Raw genomic sequence first — 4,859 nt, 5'->3', positions numbered from 1 at the left:
AAAATAAGCAAACTGCAGATAAGATGATTTCTGTGGATCTGAAGACAGATGTGAAATTACTGATTAGTTAATAAATAACTTTAGTGAATTGTATTGACTATTTTATTTCTACTCCTTTATTCAGTTTACTTTCAAACTAGGTGAAATTAGTTCAGACTAGGACGTACGGTACCAGTTTGTCGTAAAGCATGCAATTTCGAACGAGGATAAACCGATTCGACCTAGGCTAAACTGCTTTATCCTGTCGGAAACAGGATGAACGAGTATGATCTAGGCGAAACTAATTCAACCTAAAATCGGATTTGGGCGGTAACATATACATACTTCTACCAAACTAGACGAGTGAGTACACGTAGTATCTATAAGAAACCTGTAAAAGTTTCGATTAGCTGCATGAAGTAGTTCTTGAAAAAAATGGGTCATGAAATTAGAAAAATTAACATTAGCGGAATACGCCATTCATTCTTCCCTTGAGAGCCTGTACGTAATAAATGACTAAACGAAATTCAACGCAAACACCGATGGCACAAGGATAAAAGAAGAAGTTATCGAAATTAGTTTTTTTAATCAAAACTACAGAATAAATATGTTTAGCCTGTAGGGGAAATCGTTTTACCATGCATGCAATAAGAAGCAGTTGTAAAATATATATATTAACGTTTACTATATATTTTGGATTTGAGTCTTTTGTACGTTCTATATAACACCAGAGGCAATTTCGTTGCTTGTTTGTGAGTAATTCTGGACAGTATTCATCGGTTAATTTGTTCGTGTGCTGGAAAACATTCTGTCGACCTAAATACATCTTGGTCGACAAGGTCTATGAGCCGACGTTATCAATTTTCATGGCCTTCTTCCAGGTCGACGTCGTCTGCAGCAAAACAACGCGTCGAGTGTACATGGGAGCCATCTAGCGGACGGCGCGTTAACTGCATATTCTACGGCCGTCTACCACGCGGCGTTGCGACTGGTCAGATAACAAGGCGTGTCAGAGAATGTTGTACTGATCACGTACGGCTTTACGTGCTATCACGCACATGAAACATATTCAGCATTGGGTAGGGAAGCCATATAGAGCACACAGGGTGTTCGGAAATTCCCATTCCAAACTTTTAGGACCTGCTGAGGGGAATGAGTAAATAACATTTTGAATAGGAATCCATGGCCGCAAATGTACCGTTACTTTTCTACGAAAGATTCAGTTCAGACGTTAGCTCATCTATTTCTGTTTGAGGGATTGAATTAGGTATGACGCTGTACAATTATCAAGTTACAATTCGAAAGGAAACATAATGAAGAATCCACTTATCATTTAAATACACTTCTTTGTATTAATACTTAAACATACGTTTCTACATTATTCTAAAATTTAAAAAACCAGCGCACTGTACCTACAGAACAGTATTAGTGCATAACAACATCCGCTCGATGTGGCGACCGCCAACGTTATTATGCACGTCATCCCGTCTACAATATTACATACCAGTACAAGAAACTCTGAGACTTTTCTCATTCTCTAAGCAGACTTGGACGCGTTACACATCTGAACTGAAACCGCAGTCCGGACATTTGGGTTCCCATTCAAAGTATTATCTACACAGTCCCCTATACTAGTCCTAGAAGGTTGTTAACGGGACTATCGAACACTCCGTATGTTACCTGAGGAGCCGGTTACTCATTCACTTCCTCAAATTTCAAACGGAGATTTGAATGTCACATGGACGAATAATTTTCAAAACAAAACAAAAGTGGACAATGTGTTATGGTAGTCATTAAGCAGATAACTTCGTTCGCACAGCTATCTTCATGAGACGAAACTACGTTTCATAAACTGCTGTCAATCACATACTACGAAATTTACAATAAAATGATACACCACCAACTGTGCCTTTTAGCTTCGGAACAGTGATCTTAAATTTTTGTATACTGCCTTTCTTATTTAAGCTACAAAATAATGTCAAGAATATAGCTATGTCATTCTTTTCGGAGATAACTCATAACTTCCCAGCTCAGAACATGTCCTAAGATTCTACAACATATGACTGTCAACAACTTTGACTGCAATTTTGTGGATCAATTACGCTAGGCTTCCAGTAGATGGATGTGAGCCGTGCTTTCTTCCAAATATTGCGTACGGTTTTTATGTCACACGATTATAGTTAGAACAGTAGTAACTCAGCCGTAAATTCAGTGTAGACTTTAATAGGGATTCCATCGGGCCCTGGAGCTTTGTTCAGTTTTAACGAGTTATGTAGTTTGTTAACGCCACTGATACTAATATCTATTTCACTCATCTTTTCAGTAAACGTGTCGTATTTCACACATGGAGCTCGTAAACACTGATGATGTCATGACACTGTTTCGTATCAATCGTCCACGAAGTTCTTGTGTAATAAGACATCCGACAGAGTTGTCATTAACAGTTCAACGGATTCGTATCGTCGAAGGCAAATGGCTCAAATGGCTCTGAGCACTATGGGACTCAACTGCTGTGGTCATCAGTCCCCTAGAACTTAGAACTACTTAAACCTAACTAACCTAAGGACATCACACACATCCATGCCCGAGGCAGGATTCGAACCTGCGACCGTAGCAGCCGCACGGTCGTCGAAGGCAGTGTTCCGCTGTTAAAAATATAGTCCCCACACATAATTTGTAGTTTCTGGTTAGTATACGACTTCGTTAAGAAAAAATATTTGCTGTTGTAAAACAGCTAACACATCAGAGTACAGAAGAGAATCAGATCTCTCAAAACTTTGTATAGTAATCAGCATAAGAGAGAGATAAAGAACAAACGAACAAAAACGAAGATGGTAAAATGATTTTTCAGAATACATTTCAGTTGTCAGTTACGAATATTTTTTATTACACCTTATTGGTTTCGTCAAATTATTTTTGTCTCTTTAGAAGCTACAAAATTAGGGCCACAAAATGATCCTTTTGGAAGACTGGAATATGTAAGCATTCCCACCTGAATTCATAAGATTTATTGAATTATAAACTTGTATTAAAGCATACACCCTATTTTGGCTGCATATCATCTCTTATTAAATGTGTAAATTAGCAATTCCTTTTATATATGAGAACTGCGTTCCATGTTTTTTTCACATGTATTATATAAAACTTCCTTATATAACTTGGTTATATTTTTATATATTTTTATTGTGTTCCTTTCTACTACACACCAGCCTGGCATATACTTAGATGTGATTCAGTTACTGTAAATTGTCAATCTATGTTTGCAGTACCCACACACAATAACTACATTTCTGGTCATATCACTAGATTTTACTTCTATGGAGAACACATTGATACATACGTACGTTGCTGTAACATACTTTTTATACTTCACATATATCCCTAGTTTTATAGGCTTCTGGAGATAACAAATTAATTCGTCGAAATTGGAAAGGTGTAATAAAATATACTTGAAACTGGTGACTTAATGTTATTCTGAAAAATATATACTAAAGTTGTTGAAAATTACAGCGATGAATAAAACAATAAATCACTGCGATATTTCCCAGATATCGTTCAGCTGATACAAGTAATAATAACCTTTCATCTCTATATGAGAATGAAAGCAATTGCGACTTTCTTTGTTTTTCAATAATGAACAGTTATTTAGGTGTTAAAAGGGTAGTTAGGCAGTTCATTTCGAACTTAGTCTATTCAACAAAGTACACCATTCTCTGAAGGTCAGTCCAACACAATTGCCTAGTGATGAAGATCTGCCCTTAATGCTTGCCATAATAGAGTGGAAAATGTCACGACCTGACTTCTGGCTAACATTTCGGAGCAAAGGTTGTTCCTCTCCGTATGAAGGCAGTCACTTGCCCTGACATTTACGGTGAAGACTGTCTCAGTAAATTTTCACTGCACGCCGCGTTACTTCGCACACGTGGCAATACAATTGTATCAGTCCAAGTGCACCATTTATAAATTCTTCACGCGGTACCGTACACTCCACGACGGATTCATGACAACGGAAGGGCAAAACATCCATCTAGTAAAGTGTGAGAAAAATAATTCGACCGTGACAGGACTCGAACCTGCAATCTTCGGATCCGAAGTCCGACGCCTTATCCATTAGGCCACACGGTCCGTGTGCATAATGCGCTCTGTAGCTTCTTTTGATTACAAACTAGTTCACTCTCCTGCCGCTAGAGGTTGTTACGTTGGTGGTTTCACGTTAACTCTAAAGATGGCAGCACACTGTAGGCGTAGAGCTATGCACTGACTTCAAAGTGTACAAATGGAAAGATTTGCTGGTGTCTTCTCGAAAAAACATTCCATATTAAGAAGACTCATACTCGACATTGTTTTTGTGCGAAGCAATTGTCGTAACGTGTACTTCAATGTCAGACGTTAAACGGGAAGAAACACGTCTCACATTGCTATGTCGAAAGTTTTGAATGCAGACGGTAGCTGCATATGGATCCAGATTGAATATTATATTTTATACGCGGTTATCCCCTCTTAGTCCATACACCCAACATGCTGGAAATGAGTAAATTTAATTTTCTTCTGATGCACGAGAAATAATGTTACAGAGCTGTATTTACGTCCCACTGCACCAGTTATTAGAGCTTCTCCCGTTCCATTCACGTATAAAACTCGGGAAGAATAATTTTTTTTGCCTCCGAGCGTGCTATAATTAATCTAATCTCGTTCTCGGCATCCCTACGCGTGGGGTACGTAGGGGGCTGTAGCATACTGCCAGACTCGTCATTTAAAGCCGTCTCTTGAAACTTAGTGAACTTTAACATCTGATCTTTAACATCTCTTAACTTTCAACATAATTTTGCTGAAACATGTTCTTCCAGTAAATCTTACACAGATTCATTGCGTGTTAAAAA

General features: G+C 38.1%; 1 non-coding gene across 1 annotated transcript; it reads right to left on the bottom strand.

Annotated features, from left to right (window-relative positions):
• Nucleotides 1-4,031: 4,031 nt before the first annotated feature.
• On the bottom strand, nt 4,032-4,104 carry Trnar-ucg (transfer RNA arginine (anticodon UCG)). The gene has a single exon. It is a non-coding gene; the product is annotated as a tRNA-Arg (tRNA).
• Nucleotides 4,105-4,859: the final 755 nt, after the last annotated feature.

The sequence above is a fragment of the Schistocerca gregaria genome, chromosome 8 (genome assembly GCF_023897955.1).
Source record: "Schistocerca gregaria isolate iqSchGreg1 chromosome 8, iqSchGreg1.2, whole genome shotgun sequence".
In the NCBI taxonomy this organism is placed as follows: Eukaryota; Metazoa; Arthropoda; class Insecta; order Orthoptera; family Acrididae; genus Schistocerca; species Schistocerca gregaria.
This window is presented reverse-complemented; position numbering and strand designations above follow the sequence as displayed.